This window comes from Coloeus monedula, assembly GCF_965178545.1.
Source record: "Coloeus monedula genome assembly, chromosome: 20".
NCBI lineage: Eukaryota > Metazoa > Chordata > Aves > Passeriformes > Corvidae > Coloeus > Coloeus monedula.
Window position 1 is genome coordinate 3,460,651 of NC_138800.1, and position 9,084 is coordinate 3,469,734.

The following is a 9,084-nucleotide window of genomic DNA, read 5'->3' on the forward strand; positions in this document are numbered from 1 at the left end:
AAGAGCAAAACTGTCTCTAATTTATGGGGAAAATCCCAGGGATGGTCTTGGTTCTGCATGAGTTTCTGCTCCCTAGAGTTCAGCCCTGGTGGCAGGGAACAGTGTCCCTGCAGAGATTTATAGGAGCATGACCCCAAAAGCTTCAGGCTCACACAGGAAGGGAACAGAATGTACACAGAGGTTTCACAACTGCTGTCCTGCAGATCAGTACAGACTTGATTCATGGCCACTCTATTCCATTAGAGATTTCTCTACAATTCACGAGGCTTTGGTGAAATCCAAGAAATCTATTCACAGAAAATCTTATTTGTCAAAAACAGCATCTGGAAGAGAAATATGAGGAGAGCAAGCAGAGTGCAGGAAACACAATGATACATGACATATATATTCCATTATAATGGCTTGGTATTGTTCTACTGGAGAAGCAATTTCTTTAATTAAATATGAGCTATACAACAACCCAGTCATGCTATGCATGCTGTGCAGGGCTGCAGAAGGATCTCAATTTTTGGAATTTCCTAGCTTTTACTGCTGATTTAGCACAGCACTGAAGTTCACCCTGGCACTTAATCTGTTACTAACTGGAGCACAGATTAATACATATATTTTAATTTGTGCACTTCTATAATCAGTCCTGAACTTTGATTATGAAACAAAACCAGGACCTGGGTCCCTTCTGCCCTGATTTTTCTCCCCTTTTTACAAGCTAGGCTCTGCAGACCAGTCTGCCTGATGGCACTGCATTTGTAGCACTTTAAACTTGCAGATGATTTAGTTAAAAGCAAAGAAAATAAGAGTAGGATGCAACAAGTTTCTGGTGCACCTTGGAACACACTGGGCTTGCCCTCAGTGTGCTCCACTAATGCTGTCCAGTGCCTACACACACTCAAGTGCACTAGGAAAAGGTACCATGTTAATGCAACTCCTTTTGTGATGGAGACCTGGTCATCCCAGCAGGAACCAGACAGAAGCCTTGCCCTGGGCCACTGCCACTGCAGGTGTAACATCTACTACAGAATCTCCTCAGAACAACCCCAGTGCAGTGTCACACCAAGGGAAACCTGACCCTGCCTCTCTACAAGCTGCCAAAACCTCAGGCAGGGATGCAGGATAGGAATACCCAACCCTGCCCCTGCTGCAGCCCCTTTCCATTAGTTATATAACCACTGTATAAGATATTTCATTCCCAGCAACTTCAGCCTCTGCTGCCCAAGAAACTCCCCACCAGCTGCCAGTCCAGATTTACCCAAGCCAACCTTCTGCCCACGTACCTCCTGTGCCCTTTGCAAAACTCTGACACCCTGCCATTGTGCCCAACTCCCATGAGACAGCTTTGCCCTTTGTCTGGCTTCCCTGTGCCATTCTGAGCAAGAAATGCTCTCCTTTGAGAAGTCCTGAGATATGAGACTCACCAGTTCCTGGGTCATCTCTTCCCAGGTGACCTTCTCCAAACCTCCTCACTTGAATTCAGTCTGGTCTAGACATAGGCAACCTGAAATGCATGCTGTATCCCAGGCAATGTCCCACCAGGCCAGGGACAAACTTTATACCAAATACTATGAGCTAACATCATCTCAATCCTTCAAACAAAGCAACTGTTTGCAAAAGTTTAAAGAATAACTAACCTATCTTCACACTCTGGACAACAGGAGGGAAGCTAAAAAGTAAATACAGACTATGGTAGAACCAGCTGGCTTGGAAGGGACCTTTAAAGATATCTAACCCAACCTCTAATCACCCCATAGCTAAGATACAGCACTGACAGCCAGGACTCCTGCTTCTTTCTTCCACAGTGGTCACTAAACATCCTTGCTACATCCAGGGGGATGGTAACAGTACCAATCTGTGAACTGAGTGGGGGCAGACCAGGAGGTTACACCACTGGTACCTCTTAAAAGACCTGAGATCACCAAACCAAAGACACTCTGGAGGAGCAAACCCACTCTCCCTCTGGGACACCAAGAGCAAACCCCATCCCCTCTACCCACACAAGCATCCTGCTTCCTTTTGCTGTACTGATGGCAACAGAGCAGTGCTGGACACATTGGTTCCCTGAAGCACCCTCCTCCTCCTCCCTGCTGATTCACCAGCACAAACTCAGCCTCCCACTTAAGCAGATGACCTCTGGGTTATGTGCATTAATTGCTGCTTTCTCCTGAGCCTCTCTACAAACACTGCCAGCCCTCACTCACACTGACATATCCACACAGCTCTCACTACAACCAGACAAGGAGAACAGTAATTTGGAGAGTTTGCTTTCAGTCAGTATGTGTTAATCATGGAGTTTCTTAATTTATCACCTGTAACCTCACTCATCTCACACACTCCTCACACAACAGGAGTTTGGATAGCTCATGGACCTTAAAGTACAAGAAGGAACATGTCTTATTCAAATTACACCCCTATCATATTCAAATTGCATCCCTATCAATGAGCAAAAACATCATTTTCCAAGTTACAATGTTGACAGGTAAGATCCAATTTGATATGTTATCTCCTCCTGCCACACAGATCCTTTTTCCCCACAACTCACACCCTGCCTTGCAAAAGCCAACGTTTACTTTGGATTGCACCACATGGAGAGAGACAAGATCCCAGCTCAAAGCCTCTGGGCACTAAGCCACACCAGCACCAGAGGATGGCTCCCTAGTATCTAATACATGGGGAAGTTGGGGATTGCAGTTTCTAGGGACTGAGAAGATAAAACCCCACCCTGCGCAGTCAGATTGCACAGCAGGTGTGGAGACTGAACATGCCCACTCCAGCAGGACCTGTTGGGCTGACAGGATCAGGAGAGGCTGCCACATCTGGGCCAGGCTGTCAATCCCAGCCTCCTCCCACAGCAGCTGAGACCCTGCAGGAGCTGGACTCCTCCACAGCCTGGTTTCAACCACATCTCTATCCAAACACTGCCATGCCACTGGGAAGCACACACAGCAGTCCATGATGTGTAGATGCTGGCAGCCAAAAGGAAAGGGTCTGGATAGACAGATCAGTGCTAAAAATAGGATTTAATGGTCTGTATCTCTGGAGATAAGAGTGATGAACTCAGCCTGCAAGAAGGTAGGCAGGACAGATGGATCAGCCCACCACACTCCTGGAGTACCACAGCACTATGTATTCCAGCTGGAGCTTTAAAGTCTCCACGTGTCCCTGGCTGCTCCTTCACTTCTCACAGAAACAGGCTGTTTCTATACCCCTAATGCAGGCAAAGCCACAATCATGATTTTATACAGAGATCAAGATATAATCTCATCTAGCTAAGCAAGTACAGCACCCTTACAAAAAGCAGCCTCCTACATCACAGTGCAGAGCAGTGACACAACATCTCTAACACAAACTCATCATGTTTCAGCCAAAAAGGAAGAGCAAAAACTGAGTTGTCACTTTTAACAATGGCAATCAAAGTTGCTGGTACCCTAAGGCAGAGTGTATCATAGCACTCCATAAACCTGAATCATATGATCACCAAAAAGTACCATTTGACTTTGACATTTCCATGTAAGTGTGCTGGAAGTGCTCCTACACCTTCTTGGCACCTAGCCAATGTGCTTTGGGGAGATAAAAAGGGGAACAGTGCTTGCAGATGCTTCCGAGACATCAAGATTAGGCTTGCAGGAGGCACTGATATTGCCAGTATTGTTTACCAGAAATATACATAAATACATGTACACATATAAACAAAGTTTTCCTATGGATGAGACTCAGCAAGTTCAAAAAGCTACTACGTAGACCCCAGTAAAAGCCCACATAAACAGACACATAAAACATGAGCAGTGAAAGGCAAAACATCCGCTTCCTCTGTCTCACCAGCATATTCCACACAAGCCTGCCTTTTTGTGCCATATTGTCCATCATTAAATCTCCATTAGGGATGGCTGGTGGATGGGCCATCAGCTAAACATGCCACACTTACCAGGCAGGAAACAAAAGTCCAGCGGGAAGAAAAAAAAGAGAAGGCACTTATCCAAGGTTGCAGACTGACCTGCTCCAATTTGCATAGGAAGGATTTCAGTTATAAAACAAATAGCTACGTGCTAAATATAGCCAAGGAGGAGGCTTTACTCACCAGGGCCAACTTCATGCTGACAGGAGCCACTGAGGTAGCACAGTACACGATACACGCCAGCCAAACATGAGGCTAAAAAGCCCATTAAACACAAGTGGAGAGGCCTCTTTTCCTAGGGAGGTTTGTTCTGCAGCCAGGACAGTCCCTGCCTCCAGGGGAGGCACTTGCAGGTCATGAATGGGAGTGTTTGCAAAGGATGGGAAAGTTTGTTTCAAGAGGCAGCTGCTTTTTGTGCCTGTCAGGCTACGGAAAAGTTTCCAGTACTAATTACAGGACACTAAAGTTGTCAGAGCATGATGCAACAGATAAATAGGGGGGGAACATGCCAAAGGAAGAAAAAAACAGATCAGCCAGAGAAATCCTTTGTCAGTGACTATGCCAGAAGCTGGTGCCTCAGGCTGGACGCCTTCCCTGCCCCACCAGAGGATGTGCTTCAAAAGAAGTTCATGCTGCAAAAGAAATTGTGTTGGTTTTTGTCAGTGAAACACATTTGTCCTTTGTACAGAAACAGGCAGATAGACAAAGTGACAATGACAACAACAAAATAAAGGGGAAGACATGCACTACAGAAAGGGTTCAAACTGAGCCAGACTGCCCAGAGAGGCTGTGCAAATTCCTTCATTGCTACATTATTCTTTGAAAAATACAAATCTTCAAACCTCTGTCTTGAATGACAGGTGAAGACAGATCCAACCTGGAACAGACAGATGGATCAGATGATTTCTTGAAGTTTCTGTGCAGTCTTTCCAGTGTAACCAATACCCACGTGGTCTTTACCACACTATGCAAGTTACTCAGTAAAATAAAATAGAATTAATGTCGACCAACAGCTCCGGCACAGGCAATACAATTTAATTTGCATTACCTTTTTAAAGGAAGCACGTGTGAAAGCACAGGAAAGGTATTTATAAGGACCAAAAAGGGATTTAAACGTTTCAAGATCCACATACCAAACATCCCCAGAGCATTTCATTCACAAACCTCAAAGGAGGTCAGAATTAAAACACCCATTTTGTACCTGGGAGAAACAGATAGAAAGAAAGAATTTTTCTCAAGACTACTGAAAAAACAGTGGCAGAGATGGCACCACTATCACCCTGAATATCCAACCCATCAAAACACTTGGGAGTCCTTCTGAAGTGTTTCTTTTATAGACACAGTGTATAAATATTTTCAAAAATAATAATTTGGCTTTCCCGTGCACAAACAGAGTTATCAAGGGAGTCAACAGCAGAGTTTACAGCATAAACTCTCAAAATAAGCCAAAGTTTAGATTCCCTTTGTGCTTCAGCAGACTATGATGAGGAGATGGAGATTCCACGACTGGCTCAGAACCTGCAATGTGGAATTTTGCCACATTCCTCTGCAACTATGCAGGTGAGTAAACATTAGCTCAATAAAAATAGATCACGGAAAGGAAGGTTTTACTTAATTTCAGTGCCAGTTCAAGTCAGCATCATATATTAATCCATCTTTCTGAAGTAAAAAAAAAAAAAAAAAAAAAAAAAAAAAAAAAAAAAAAAAAGACAAAGCTTGGCTTTATTTCTTCACACATCTTTCTTTGCTTATTCTGCAACTGAACCAATCATGGCTGTTTTATAGACACAGTTTCACTTATTTAGAATGAGATAATAAAAACTGTACCGCTGTGTGGGAATGATTTCCAAAAAGTCTGATGCAGAAACATTGTGAGTTTGTTGCAGGTTTTATTTAAAAGGGGTTTCAACAGGATCTTTTTTCTGGAATAGCAGAAAGTATCAGTCACATGCAATGAAATAATTTTTCCACAACAAGAGCTACTGCACAATCATATAAGAGCAAGAAATTAAATCCAGCTACAAGGGAAGTGAATTTGCTTTGTCCTGTTTAGCATCAACACTCAACTGAGCACACAGGCTGCTCTCAGCAGAGCAGGGAAAGGCTCCAAGAGCTCGGGGGTGCTGCAGAAAGAGACTTTGTACAATGATGCACTGAGATTTCTGTGTCTCCACCAGTGTCAGCCACGGAGACAAGACCTTCCACACAGCATAGGAAGGACCCACATGGAGAAGATAAGAACAGAGCAGGACACAAGAAATACCAAGCCCAATTTCTTACCCTAACTTGGGATTCTGGAGTGAGTGTGGACAGTTCATCTTTATTCAGCAACTTAATGTGGTTGTTTTAGAAAACTGACCAGTAAAACAAAGCCCAAGTTTTGCTGGAGTCTGACATCACCAGTACTATCAGCCAAGGTGCTGTCCCTGGCTAACAAGGCCTGAAATTCTACCATAAATACCACAAGAACAGTGATAAAAGAATAGCCAGAGATTGATTAATGGGGGCATTTCACTCAGCAACAGAGGAAAAAAGAATGCTCTCAACCCATGTCAGCAACTTCCTTGGTCATTCTTGTGCTCAGAGCCCTTGGGAGATGGACAGGAAGAGAGTCACAAAGTATTTATAAAAGGCATCCATGAAAAAATAGATCTCTCTATAGAGAAGTGCACACCAGTGTCTAACATAGTCTAGCAACAAATCACATGCAGGTCTAGCTACCCACACCTGGCCTTTCCCAGAGCTTTAAAAGTATCTAAACCTTGCCACGCATTGTGTACTCTCTGCAAAGTGGTACCAACACCACGTACCTGGGGTACAGAACTTGCTTTATCTACTGTTTCCTGTCCCCACCAGAATTATGACACATTCTCAAAAAAAAAAAAAAAAAAAAAAAAAAAATTAATTTTCCCGAGTTTCACGGACAGACGCAGCATTTTGATAAATAAAGCCAACAACTTCAACTTCAATCAGGAGGTGGAATCCATGCCTTGACCCATTTTAACCACCAAGCAAGACAAGGGAAGAATTGGCCTGGATGTCCGTACAGAGCCACATCCCTTGGTAAAAAACTCCCCTCTGGGTTCTTCATCACTTCTGCCAAACCAAAAAGCACAACTGGGGAGAAAGAGGAAACACAGCAGGAACTGCTCCTTGCTAGAGTAGATTGTGGCAGTCTCCAAGGCTAGAGGAGCACACACCAACCCTCGGCCTCAGTAGATAATCCCATCCATACTGATCCTACGAGCATCTCCTGAAACACGAGGTTTCCCTTAATTGAAGGCAGCCCCACACAAGTGTTCCCGAGATGACAGATAGGCTCCAGCACAGCTTCTCCCTGCTGTGCTGCAGTGGCTGGTGCTAATGTTGTCACTTGTGCCACGTCTCAGAGCTGAGCCTTTGAAGTCCTGTACTCCCAGGGATTTCTGGCAGGCAGTGACAACTTTCATGAGAACACAGCTGTTTGATGCAGACTCCCTCCTTCCTAATCCCTGGAAGGCTCTAACAGCAGGCAGGTAGCATCTTAAAATGCTGTATTTCAGACCCAACTTTAGGATCAGGAGCTGCACTACGCTCAAAAGCATCACCACCCCAGCAATGACAGACCTGTGCTGATTAATGGGGCTCTCTTGGAGCACTGATGGGGAGAGGAATGCTGTCAGCAGGCAGCTGGGCAGAGGCAAAGGCCAACAAGGCTGGCCAGGCACCCCAAATTTATCTCTGTCCACATGCAGACCAATTCTTGAGTTGCAAGTTACCCTCAAGGAAACACTTCTAGCCAGCAGTAATGGATGGACTGGTAAAACTTGACATCCATTCCAGCAGGATGAATCTCTGAGACAAGGCTTGTAGGCCTGTGAGACTGATGCTCAACAGAGCAGCAAATAACACTCGGTGCTGACACGGTGCTTTGTCTACCAGCACTTCCAAAACGCCACTGCAGCCTGCCTGGATGCTGTGGAGATAACAACTCATGCCTTTGCCTCCATCCCTGGATGCTGCCCCAAACACCCTTTGCTGTTTTGTGTCAGGAGATGCAAGGAGCAGAGTCCTCTTCCATCTGCCCGGCTGCTCATAACCTGAGCACTGTGCCCATGGCAGCAGCTCAACCCGGGCCTTCCGCAGAAGCGCATCTCCTTGCAACAGACAAAAAAACCGCACATCAGATCCTGCAGGATGCAGTTAATGTCGATATCTGGATCGTTAAACAAGAAAAACTGAGCGAGGAGACTGAGCCCAGCAAGTAGTCAAGCTTCCCAAAGACAAAAGACAATTTTCCTCCCATTTCCAACCCAAAACTCGCTCGGCACCGAGCCATGCATGCTGACACCCACTCCCACCTCCATCCCCACGGCATCAGGCCGCTGCCTCCCTGCCGCTCCAGCCGCGCGTTTGCCGTGATCCAGGAGCAGCGATCGCCCAGCCCGCACCCTGCCTGGGGCTGTGGGTGGGTGCGCGCCCCCGGCAGCCCCGCAGCCCCTCCCGCCGCCGCCGGGGGCCGGTGCTGCCCGGCCGAGGGACTCCGCCGGGATGCCGGCCCGCCGAGGATGCTCGGCGCCTTTCCCAGCCCAAGGACAATGCGCGCGGCGGCCAAGCCTCCCATCGGAACCGAGCGGCGCATCCCCGCTGCCCGGGCTCCTCCCGCACCTTCTCCATTTACCCCTCCTTTGTTGTGGTGCGGGCTGCTCGGGCGCTGCCGTCCCTCCCGCCGTCCCCCTTACCCTTGGGCTGCCCGGCGGAGCGGGGCAGGGGGGCTCGGTGCCGCCGCAGGATGCGATCCCGGCCGGCAGCCGCCCTGCCACTCCCTGCGCGGCCGAGCCGAGAGCCGGGAGGAGGGAGCGGGGAGCCGGGAGGAGGGATCTGGGCGGCGGCTCGGAGCGGCGGGGGCGGAGGAGGATGCAGGGCCGGCACCGCCGCTCCCTCCGTCCCTCCCGGCTCACGGCCGGGCCCACACGAACAAAGGGGTCGGTTCGGAGTCGCCCCGCGCCGAAATCCTTCTGGTTGCCGGGCCCTGGCGCCGCCCGAAACCGCGTGGGAGGGTGGAAAGGCAGCGCGGAGGCTCCTCCTAGCTGCCCGCAGCCCCGAGCGCTCCTGCCTTAAAACCCAAAATAATCCTAAAATCACCTTTTACTCGCTGCAGCCGCCGCCTCCCTCCCCGTGGCACTGGGAAGGGGCTCTGGGAAGGAGGAGCTCTCCGG

At 47.8% G+C, this 9,084-nt stretch overlaps 1 protein-coding gene across 1 annotated transcript in view; it reads right to left on the minus strand.

The window, feature by feature from the left end:
- Nucleotides 1-8,698, minus strand: part of CLIP2 (CAP-Gly domain containing linker protein 2) — a 77,997-nt gene extending 69,299 nt beyond the window's left edge. Inside the window, exon 1 of the mRNA XM_082294483.1 lies at nucleotides 8,608-8,698. The gene's annotated coding sequence lies outside the window, so the exon portion shown is untranslated. The remainder of the gene's footprint in view (nucleotides 1-8,607) is intronic.
- Nucleotides 8,699-9,084: the final 386 nt, after the last annotated feature.